Genomic DNA, 12,679 nt, shown 5'->3' on the forward strand with positions numbered 1-12,679 from the left:
ATTTAGTGAAAAAATAACAATCTTAAAAAACGGTACTGCGCCTTTAAGAGGAAAAAAAGCATACACGTTCTGCAAAACTGCTTTAAAATGCACCAAATTTTTCAAATTTTTTACAGCAGACTCAATATGTGTAGTTAAGTTTGCCCCACAAGGAAATTTAACATTTAACCCTTTAATGTGCAAACCGGATTGAAATAAGGCCTTAATTTCTAGAAAAACACACCCAGCACCTTGCCACAGCCCTGCTGTGGCTCCTACCTGCCCTCACTCACCTGTGCCCTACTTCCCACAGACATGTCACACACATACACTCACTTGTGCCCTACTTCCCTTAGACCCATCACACACACACATACACTCACCTGTACTTATATTGTCACATATTTCCTGCTCTGCAGCTTCTGTTATATTTTGTAGCCCCTGATCTTCTGTTTGTTCCGTGTTACATGAAATCTTAGCATCATTTTCACCTGGAAAAACAACAGAATAAATAAATAAATCACTATTTACAGTTTCTGTTGTCTCTTGTTAATTTTTTTTTTTTTTTAAACAAAATGTGAAAAATTGTGTAATTTAAGTTAAATACGCCTCAGCCTCCATCACTAGCAGTCACATCTGGAAGAAACATCCCATATAATGACATTAGCCCAGCAGTAAATGTATGCGTCAAGCAGTAAAGGGAGTTAGCTGGGAATCAGTTACTTTACTTGCTGCAAATACAGCCTCATTGTAACCAATCAGAATTCCCATATGAGACGTATTACAGGGTTTTGTGAGGTTTTGAAAATAAAATCCATTTCCTATTGCTTATTAAAACCTCACTATAGCCCATTTAATTATATTAACATGCATTGCCTGGGTGAGAGAGTGTACCACAGTGATATGATACAAACTTTAGATATACTGTATATAGGGATTTATATACAGGGAGTGCAGAATTATTAGGCAAGTTGTATTTTTGAGGATTAATTTTATTATTGAACAACAACCATGTTCTCAATGAACCCAAAAAACTCATTAATATCCAAGCTGAATAGTTTTGGAAGTAGTTTTTAGTTTGTTTTTAGTTATAGCTATTTTAGGGGGATATCTGTGTGTGCAGGTGACTATTACTGTGCATAATTATTAGGCAACTTAACAAAAAACAAATATATACCCATTTCAATTATTTATTTTTACCAGTGAAACCAATATAACATCTCAACATTGACAAATATACATTTCTGACATTCAAAAACAAAACAAAAACAAATCAGTGACCAATATAGCCACCTTTCTTTGCAAGGACACTCAAAAGCCTGCCATCCATGGATTCTGTCAGTATTTTGATCTGTTCACCATCAACATTGCGTGCAGAAGCAACCACAGCCTCCCAGACACTGTTCAGAGAGGTGGACTGTTTTCCCTCCTTGTAAATCTCACATTTGATGATGGACCACAGGTTCTCAATGGGGTTCAGATCAGGTGAACAAGGAGGCCATGTCATTAGATTTTCTTCTTTTATACCCTTTCTTGCCAGCCACGCTGTGGAGTACTTGGACGCGTGTGATGGAGCATTGTCCATGTTTTACTTGAAGGATGCAGACTTCTTCCTGTACCACTGCTTGAAGAAGGTGTCTTCCAGAAACTGGCAGTAGGACTGGGAGTTGAGCTTGACTCCATCCTCAACCCGAAAAGGCCCCACAAGCTCATCTTTGATGATACCAGCCCAAACCAGTACTCCACCTCCACCTTGCTGGCGTCTGAGTCGGACTGGAGCTCTCTGCCCTTTACCAATCCAGCCACGGGCCCATCCATCTGGCCCATCAAGACTCACTCTCATTTCATCAGTCCATAAAACCTTAGAAAAATCAGTCTTGAGATATTTCTTGGCCCAATCTTGACGTTTCAGCTTGTGTGTCTTGTTGAGTGGTGGTTGTCTTTCAGCCTTTCTTACCTTGGCCATGTCTCTGAGTATTGCACACCTTGTGCTTTTGGACACTCCAGTGATGTTGCAGCTCTGAAATATGGCCAAACTGGTGGCAAGTGGCATCTTGGCAGCTGCACACTTGACTTTTCTCAGTTCATGGGCAGTTATTTTGCGCCTTGGTTTTTCAACACGCTTCTTGCGACCCTGTTGACTATTTTGAATGAAACACTTGATTGTTCGATGATCACGCTTCAGAAGCTTTGCAATTTTAAGAGTGCTGCATCCCTCTGCAAGATATCTCACTATTTTTGACTTTTCTGAGCCTGTCAAGTCATTCTTTTGACCCATTTTGCCAAAGTAAAGGAAGTTGCCTAATAATTATGCACACCTGATATAGGGTGTTGATGTCATTAGACCACACCCCTTCTCATTACAGAGATGCACATCACCTAATATGCTTAATTGGTAGTAGGCTTTCGAGCCTATACAGCTTGGAGTAAGACAACATGCATAAAGAGGATGATGTGGTCAAAATACTAATTTGCCTAATAATTCTGCACTTCCTGTAGTTCAAGACAAAAGTATTTTCTATTTCTTCAATAAAAGAGGAAAAGGAATAGAAATAATGGAAATAAGCAAGTTTAATCTTAACTGCGGAACCATTTCATACCGTTGTGCTGAAGCAGTTTTCAGTCTTTTGCACTCATTGTATTTAGAATTCAGCCCTACATGAGTTATATCACAATCACCACAAATAACAGGTGAGTTTTCATCTATGTGTTTTATTGGGCGGGAGTAGTGGCTCTAAAAGTGAGACCGGTGACCTATATACACACTCACCTGTGCCCTGTATCCCTCAGACACATCACACATGTACATTAACCTGTGCCCTGTATCCCTCAGATACATCACACACGTACACTCACCTGTGCCCTGTATCCCTCAGACACATCACACACGTACACTCGCCTCTTCCCTGTATCCCTCAGACGCATCACACACATACACTCACCTGTGCCCTGTATCCCTCAGGCACATCACACATGTACACTCACCTGTGCCCTGTATCCCTCAGGCACATCACACACATACACTCACCTGTGCCCTGTATCCCTCAGACACATCACACATGTACACTCACCTGTACCCTGTATCCCTCAGGCACATCACACACGTACACTCACCTGTGCCCTGTATCCCTCAGACACATCACACACGTACACTCACCTGTACCCTGTATCCCTCAGATACATCACACACGTACACTCACCTGTGCCCTGTATCCCTCAGACACATCACACACATACACTCACCTGTGCCCTGTATCCCTCAGGCACATCACACATGTACACTCACCTGTGCCCTGTATCCCTCAGGCACATCACACACGTACACTCACCTGTACCCTGTATCCCTCAGATACATCACACACGTACACTCACCTGTGCCCTGTATCCCTCAGACACATCACACACATACACTCACCTGTGCCCTGTATCCCTCAGGCACATCACACATGTACACTCACCTGTGCCCTGTATCCCTCAGGCACATCACACACGTACACTCACCTGTGCCCTGTATCGCTCAGACACATCACACACATACACTCACCTGTGCCCTGTATCCCTCAGACACATCACACATGTACACTCACCTGTGCCCTGTATCTCTCAGACACATCACACATGTACACTCACTTGTGCCCTGTATCTCTCAGACACATCACACATGTACACTCACCTGTGCCCTGTATCCCTCAGACACATCACACATGTACACTCACCTGTGCCCTGTATCCCTCAGACACATCACACATGTACACTCACCTGTGCCCTGTATCCCTCAGGCACATCACACATGTACACTCACCTGTGCCCTGTATCTCTCAGACACATCACACATGTACACTCACTTGTGCCCTGTATCTCTCAGACACATAACACGTACACTCACCTGTACCCTGTATCCCTCAGACACATCACACACATACACTCACCTGTGCCCTGTATCCCTCAGACACATCACACACGTACACTCACCTGTACCCTGTATCCCTCAGACACATCACACATGTACACTCACTTGAGCCCTGCTTCCGTCATACACATAAACTCACCTGTACTTATTTTGTCACATATTTCCTGCTCTGTAGCTTCTGTTATATTTCTTAGCCACAGATCTTCTGTTTGTTCCATGTTACATGAAATCTTAGCATCATTTTCAACTGAAATAAAAAAAAAACGCAAGAATCACTATTTACAGTGTTAATGGTCTCTTTTAAAAACTTAAAAGGGACAGTCAACACAGTTATATAAATACACTTTTTACCTCTGTGATTATCTTGTATCTAAGCCTCTGCAGACTGCCTCCTTATTTCAGTTCTTTTGACAAACTTGCTTTATAGCCAATGCTCACTCCAAGGTAACTTCACGTGCATGAGCCCAATGTTATCTATATGAAATACATGAACTAATGCCCTCTAGTGGTCAAAATACATTCAGATTTAAGGCAGTCTTCAAGGTCTAAGAAATTAGCATATGAACCTCCTAGAATTAGCTTTTAACTAAGAATACCAAGAGAACAAAGCAAAATTGGTGATAAAAGTAAATTGGGATTGCAGGGGTTTTGGTCAGAAGTTCTGGGCCTTATTTCCAGCAAACTACAAATTCCCATACCCAATACACCGGAAACGATGCTCTTACTCAATCTACCCAAAATTGGAGAAATACACAAGAGGGCCCTATTACTCCTCATGATTACTGGAGCTAAAAGATTAATTCCCAAAAGATGGAAGACCGGGGTAATACCAACGGTCGAGGAGTGGGTCAGCTCAGTGGGGGACCTGCTCCAGCTGGAGAGGTTTCATTATTTTAAAATCAATCAATTGAGCACCCATAACATGATGTTAGCCAAATGGAAGGAAGTTAATGTGTGAAGTTATATAGCAGTTTTTTTTTGTTTTGTTTTCTTCACCCTTTCCCTTTTTCCCCTTCTTTCCCCACCTGAATGTGTGTCTTTTCCCTCTTCTGAGGGAAACCTAATACATAGGACTTAGATTATGATATACTTGCAGATATAGTATTTTGAAAAATATTAAAAATAATTCAAGCACATATAAAACAGTGTTCCTAATCCCAAATTGACTGGGATTTGTTATACTCATGAAAACGTTGTTATAAAGTTGCCTTTTAAATATACTAAATCTCCTAAATGTGCAATTGTCTTATAACAAGATTGTAAAAAGAAAAAGATCTTATGCACCTGAAGAGATGTTTGTTGTTTGCAATGTTTAATTCTCTATTTTTTATTGTAAATGCTGTTGATTATGTTTATACTACTGACTCAATAAAGCTTGATTGAAAAAAAAAAGTAAATTGGAAAGTTTAAAATTACATTCCCTATTTAAATCATGAAAGTTTCTTTTGGACTTGATTGTCCCTTTAAGATTAAATTAAAATGTAAAAGAGGGTGTAGCGAAAAACTGATCCGGCAGGACTCATCATGAAGAAACTCCCAGTCACAGTATAGATAATTATAGTTTTATGAGGCTTTTAATTTGTTTACAGTGTACTTTTTATCCAGTGGACTCAGAGTGGGCACAAGTTCTTGGTGAAGGCGGCTTCTATGAAGATACCGAACTGCACATCTGCAAGACTAGTTCCAACAGAGCTGCCCTGCTCAGGACGAATGGAACTTGCCTAAGTGGAACTCATCACTCCATGATAACATGCTCTTATCTGTGAGACCTGCTGCTTCGGGACAAACAGCGTCCCTTCCTCTGACAAACAACATGTGAATAATGCTGACTTATAAAGCCTGTGACCCCTCCCCTTCCTCTCAAGGCTACCAATCACTGATAGCAGTACGTGCTCATCAAAACATAGTATATTTGTGAATAGTACAACAATCACATTGTTAATACAGTGTAAGGTGGTGTGTGTTGCGTAATGCAAAAAGAGGATAAAAGTGGTGCAGCAGTGGGGGTGTCTATGATCAGTAAAGTCAAACACAAGTTACACCGGATCATAAATAATGGTGACATCACAAGCATCTGATAGTCAAAACAAAAACGCTGATAGGCCATCTCAGCCGACACCCCTCCCTATGATAGGCTACAATGTATCAGTGGACACGGCCAGCCAGACCTCCGGCATTATGAGTCTATGTAATCGACAAGTCTCAGGCTGTCAGCCTCATCCGAAGCTTAGTTATTGTTCTGAACATTCTTAGCCGATGTCAAGCAACGCCCACCAGGAGACGTCGTCAGTGCCTCTACCCAGCACTATTCAATATAGCAAACCATGCAGATCAGCATTAATAGTCAAATAAAGTGTTAAATCACACCGATCATCACACATCTCACTCAGTAGTGAAGCAAATCCACTCACGAATCGAGGGCTGGATTCCTACGTCAGTACACGTCAGACCAGTCAAGCAGTGACACGCCCCCCTGATAACTCATGGACCAATGGGGCCACAGATACGTCATTCTATGTCAACATCGTAGCCAACAATAAACACAACCTGAGGGAAGGATGCACTCCGCTCACGTTAACCCTGTTATTACACCAATTGCATGTCTACTCACAAACACCTCATCGTCACTTCAGTGCCCCAATGTATGTATTAGCTCAACACCGTCACGTCAAAAAATCAAGGCCTCAATGCGAGCCCCACTGGTAAAGCCGTAGCATCGGGAATCCCAGAGACCGTCAGCCAGACTGTGTGCCCCAATAGTCTATTCACGACCAACTGTAATAAAACGCCTAGGCACAGCAGACACCACAGTCGCTCACTAAGCTCATCCAGCATGGAATCAAATTCCATACCAACAACCGCACTAATGGACCAATAGGGCCACACATCAAGTCACTCCCCAAAGTGAGCTGACACTAATCGTCTGTGTCAAACCTTATGATACTTGACACACTGGATGGAGCGTCACACTAACACATCAGTACACTAATCATGACTCAATAAAGTATATGTGAAAACACAAACATGAGACCTCCACTCAAATATTATCAGCTCTACGGTGCTGTCTCAACAAAAGTTCACCACATAGCAACAATGATCCGACCAATCATAGCTGGCTGCTAAGAGCTCTCAAAGAGCCAAGGTCCAAATTGTATCGGGATGCATTGCCAGTGGGTGATGTAAAAAAAAACAGATCAAAAACACCTACCGACCCTTAACAAGATCAAAACCTATGGGCTAGCTTGATGAAGACAAATACCGAACACAACACCATACACCACCCATACATCACCCACCCTCGAGTACACCACGCCACACACACACACTAAGTGTTCATGTGTCTCTAAAACCATGTTAGCAATTTAAAATCGAAAAATAAAAATAAAAACAAATCTAAGTAGACCCAGCAGGATCTCAGCCAGTAAGCAAAAAAATATCATGTATAAAAGAAAGATAATATAAATATAAATAGTGCATTCATAACTCATAATGTAATTGCATAGGGATAACAGAAATATATTGTCACGGATACAAGATGGCTAAGGCTACCCCTCATCCCCCTACAACCTCACCCCTGTTTCTCAGTTGTTTTGGGCTCCTCACAGCAACCACAATCTCTGGAAGCTTTGGTTGCATGGTTTTGTGTTCCAAACTTCTTTAGAAAAGAGCTGGTGTATGACCAGGAAAACCCTCCTAGGCTGGCCGGGCTCCTGGAACTCCCGGTCGGCCGCCTCACAACATACACCCGCCTAAACCCTCTCAGGCTGGCCAGGCTCCTGGAACTCCCGGTCGGCTACAGGACAGCAGGACACCCACTAAATTTACCCCTGGTCACTCCAGCAACCATGTGCCCCAGAGCTCCGCTCTTTTGGGGATTAGTAGCCCCTAGGGAGAACAAGAGGTGGGTAAATTACCGGAGGGGAGCTCCTTTGGGAACCGGGGGTTTTGGACACCCCTAACCCCATAACTTCAACGGACTGTAACTCCGGTCCCCAGTAACGAATCATGCTGATTTTTGGACTGTGAAATCTGGGGACCGAGAGCTTTAAAATGACACCATGGAAGTGCCGCCGCTCCACCGGGATCACCCCGAAACCGCCACCCCTATGTACTGAGATTATGTGGGACTGTGGCTCCTATGGAGGCTCCGGTCAGTCTGGAGGGGCAGGAATGGCGGGAAAATTGGGGCATTGTTCAGCATCTTATCAAGATCAGTTGTGTGTATAAAAGGAGTGTATGTTTCTCAATAAAATCAGTTCCTGTGTGACCTGAATGCTAGTGTGTCTAGTTATTTGGGTGAGCTCCAGCTAAAATCACTATCCTGAGCTACATAGCAGCCTGTTCCAGGCAGAGGAAGGACACCCTGGAAGAGCTACCTAGTCTTGGTAGCTGGAGTCTGCCACAGGGTGGGACCCTGGGTACTGGTGCTGTCGAGCATCAGGGGTGGCTACAGGCTGTGGTCACTTGCCAGCTACATAGCTGCAGTCGGCAGGGAGGAAGCAGGACCCCTTTTGGCGTAGCTACCCAGCCGGGGTAGCCATGGGGTATCCGTCACATTGGCTGGCAGCGGTGGGATCTGCTTCTTTTACAAGGTTCCTGCTGACAGAGGAGACGTACCACAGTAGCCGGTAAATATGGAGGCAGAGTTCCTAGGGAGAGTACAATAGATGCTGACCGGAACAAAGGATCCTTGTTCGGAACAGGACATTCTGACATGGAGGAACCTTGCCCTCCGAGACCTTTGGTGGGAGGCTCTGCAACAGGAGCAGGAAAATGGAAAGGTCCTCCCCACGAATGACACGAGATTCCAGGTACAGTGGACCGTGAGACTGCCTTTCCTGGGAGAACAGCCAAAGAAGGAATGGCTAGCTGTTCTACATAGACTGATCCAGCAAGAGATGTGGGTGGAGGACGGCTATCGGGCCCTCCAATGGCTCGCTATGCAAGCGCAGCCATGGCTGGAGGAAGGCTCCCCCACAGAGGGCTTTGGCTTCGGCGGCCCTGGATTACTGTTTACAAAAAGGACAGAGGACCCATAGTTTGGGAGCGAGACAGACCAGGGTCTGGAGGATATCTCTGGGCTCCAAGAGGGACTGCTGGATTTCTTGGAGGAGACCTGGCTGCTGGACGATCTGGATTTTATAATTGACCAGGAAGAGGCACTGGTCAAGGAATACAAGAGGCTGCTGGATCTTGCTAAGAAGCGTGCCAGGGGCATACAGATCTGGGGTGCAGCCCTCTGGGATTCATGGAGCTCGACCATGGAGGAGTGGCAGCAAAGAAAAAGGGAACCAAGGCTGAGGGATCCTGATCAGCAGTCTGGCTCTGAGCTTATAGACTTGGACAAGGGAGCCACCCCAGCAGAAGCGCTGACAACAGGGCAGAGTCGCTGGCCTCTGCCTAGCAACTGTAACAGCTCCAGGAAACCTGGGAGCGGAGGTAGTCGTCGTCCCTCCCCTTACAGAGAACCCCTTGCAGGTAGAGATGGATGTCAATAACTCTCCCCAGCAGCAGAGCCATCCCCTGGGAGCGGAGGTAGTCGTCCTCCCTCCCCGTAAACAGAACCCCTTCCCAGGAGTGGAGACAGTCGGTCTCTCTCCCCAGCGGCAGAGCCATCCCCTGGGAGCGGAGGAAGTCATCCTCCCTCCCCGTAAACAGAACCCCTTCCCGGGAGAGGAGACAGTTGGTCTCTCTCCCCAGCGGCAGAGCCAGGAGAGGAGACAGTCGGTCTCTCTCCCCAGCGGCAGAGCCATCCCCTGGGAGTGGAGGTAGTCGTCCTCCCTCCCCGTAAGCATAACCTCTTCCCGGGAGAGGAGACAGTCAGTCTCTCTCCCCAGCGGCAGAGCCAGGAGCCGGGAGAGGAGACAGTCGTTCTCTCTCCCAAGCGACAGAGCCATCCCCTGGGAGCAGAGGTAGTCATCCTCCCTCCCCGTAAACAGAACCCCTTCCCGGGAGAGGAGACAGTTGGTCTCTCTCCCCAACGGCAGAGCCATCCCCTGGGAGCGGAGGTAGTCGTCCTCCCTCCCCGTAAAGAGAACCCCTTCCTGGGAGAGGAGACAGTCGGTCTCTCTCCCCAGCGGCAGAGCCAGGAGCCGGGAGAGGAGACAGTCGGTCTCTCTCCCCAGCGGCAGAGCCATCCCCTGGGAGCGGAGGTAGTCGTCCTCCCTCCCCGTAAGCATAACCTCTTCCCGGGAGAGGAGACAGTCAGTCTCTCTCCCCAGCGGCAGAGCCAGGAGCCGGGAGAGGAGACAGTCGGTCTCTCTCTCAAGCGACAGAGCCATCCCCTGGGAGTGGAGGTAGTCGTCCTCCCTCCCCTTTCAGAGAAGCCCTTTCAGGGAGAGACGGGTATCGATTTCTCTCCCCAGCAGCCAAATCCCTTTCTGGAAGAGGAGACAGTTGGTCTCTCTCCCCAGCGGCAGAACCCCGTACAGGGAGCAGAAACAGCCGGTCTCCCTCCCCAGCGGCAGCACAGTTTCCCATGGAGCAGAGGTAGCAGACCTCCCTCCCCAGCAGTAGATCTAATTCTCGGGAGAAGAGACAGACTGTCTCTCCCCTCAGTAGCTTGGCAGGGTCTATACCCTTTTCTTGTCCTGGAGTATATCTTATAGGGGGCAGGCCAGGGGGGTACCCGCTCATGCAGTTGGTGCCACCAGTTTGGGCACCCGAGTCTTGCCTGCCCCACCAAGGAGCCAACCTCAACCTACATTCTGGGGTGGGTATACCACCGGGAAACCGGTGCTGGCTTTGTTTGTGGGTGGGTCAGCCGGTACTCAACAGAGTGTCACAGAGGGAGACAGTTTGGCCATGGAATTTAAGGACACTGGAACTTGTGGAATAGCAATTGTTTGGGAGCCAGCCTTAGCAAACTTGTTTGGGACTTTGCATTATGTGACTATCCCTGCGCCCAAGGCGCAGGGTATAAACGCCACCAGGAACCCCCCAGGATGCCCCAAGATCAGGAGAGATGGGATAACCTCTCTCAGCAACCGAGAAGTGGAGGGCCACCGTCGGACAGCCCCAGGCCGAACTGTTAAGGGTCTAGCCGGGTCTGCCGAACTGGAGGGAGGGAGATGTCACGGATACCAGATGGCTAAGGCTACCCCCCACCCCCTTACAACCTCACCCCTGTTGTTTCTCAGTGGTTTTGGGCTCCTCAGAGCAACCACATTCTCTGGAAGCTTTGGTTGCATGGTTTTGTGTTCCAAACTTCTTTAGAAAAGAGCTGGTGTATGACCAGGAAAACCCTCCTAGGCTGGCCGGGCTCCTGGAACTCCCGGTCGGCCGCTTCACAACAGACAGCCGCCTAAACCCTCTCAGGCTGGCCAGGCTCCTGGAACTCCCGGTCGGCTACAGGACAGCAGGACACCCACTAAATTTACCCCTGGTCGCTCCAGCAACCATGTGCCCCAGAGCTCCGCTCTTTTGGGGATTAGTAGCCCCTAGGGAGAACAAGAGGTGGGTAAATTACCGGAGGGGAGCTCCTTTGGGAACCAGGGGTTTTGGACACCCCTAACCCCATAACTTCAACGGACTGTAACTCCGGTCGCCAGTAACGCATCATGCTGATTTTTGGACTGTGCCTATGGAGGCTCCAGTCAGTCTGGAGGGGCGGGAATGGTGGGAAAATTGTGGCATTGTTCAGCATCTTATCAAGATCAGTTGTGTGTATAAAAGGAGTGTATGTTTCTCAATAAAATCAGTTCCTGTGTGACCTGAATGCTAGTGTGTCTAGTTATTTGGGTGAGCTCCAGCTAAAATCACTATCCTGAGCTACATAGCAGCCTGTTCCAGGCAGAGGAAGGACACGCTGGAAGAGCTACCTAGTCTTGGTAGCTGGAGTCTGCCACAGGGTGGCACCCTGGGTACTGGTACTGTCGGGCATCAGGGGTGGCTACAGGCTGTGGTCACTTGCCAGCTACATAGCTGCAGTCGGCAGGGAGGAAGCAGGACCCCTTTTGGCGGAGCTACCCAGTCGGGGTAGCCAGGGGTATCCGTCACATATATCTAAACAGAACATCTTAGTTCTTGCTGTAATCACACTATCGTAACTGAAATAGGTATCTAGATAACCTGGAGGTGAGGTTGCTGAGAAGGAGACTCGACAACTGACATTTGTCACCACATACACGCCAGATAGCCATCTGATTACTAGAGCGGTTAAGGAAGAATGGAAACTCTTGGAGGCAGACTCTACATTGCCCTTTAATGGATGGGATGTTCCACGAATTGCCTACAGAAGGGGTAGGAGTCTGAGGGACATGCTTATGCTGACGGATGTTCTACCCAATACCCCACAAAAGCGAGGATGCTTCAGGTGCACAAGCTGCGTGACCAGTAACAGCATGTTAACCGGCACGCATTTCCATCACCCTGAGCGGAGAAAAAGATACGAATTGAAGTCTTTTTTAACTTGTACCACTCAGTACATCATATATCTATTGAACTGTCCGTGCGGCAAGTTTTATACCGGTAAGACTACTGATGATGCTAGGACAAGGATGGAGGATGGCTAATCACCGGTCCAGCATCTGTACGGCCATCTCCAAGGGGAAGACCGACCAACCGGTGGCTCGCCATTTTTTAGAAGCGGGCCATACTGTGTCAGACCTTAGCTTCCGCATCATTGACTATGTGCCCAACCCCAGGAGGGGAGGCAATAGAGCGAGGATGCTACTGCAGAAGGAGGCTCGGTGGATTTATGAATTGGCGGTTTGTGAGTAGACATGCAATTGGTGTAATAACAGGGTTAACATGAGCGGAGTGCATCCTGCCCTCAGGTTGTGTTTATTG

General features: G+C 47.2%; 1 long non-coding RNA gene across 1 annotated transcript in view; it reads right to left on the bottom strand.

Annotated features, from left to right (window-relative positions):
* Positions 1 to 420: 420 nt before the first annotated feature.
* Positions 421 to 12,679, bottom strand: part of LOC128657122 (uncharacterized) — a 58,315-nt gene continuing 46,056 nt past the window's right edge. Inside the window, exons 3-4 of the long non-coding RNA XR_008402088.1 lie at positions 4,029 to 4,136; positions 421 to 470 (exon numbers count right to left, since the gene is read on the bottom strand). This is a non-coding gene — a long non-coding RNA (uncharacterized LOC128657122). The remainder of the gene's footprint in view (positions 471 to 4,028; positions 4,137 to 12,679) is intronic.

The sequence above is a fragment of the Bombina bombina genome, chromosome 4, assembly GCF_027579735.1.
Source record: "Bombina bombina isolate aBomBom1 chromosome 4, aBomBom1.pri, whole genome shotgun sequence".
NCBI lineage: Eukaryota > Metazoa > Chordata > Amphibia > Anura > Bombinatoridae > Bombina > Bombina bombina.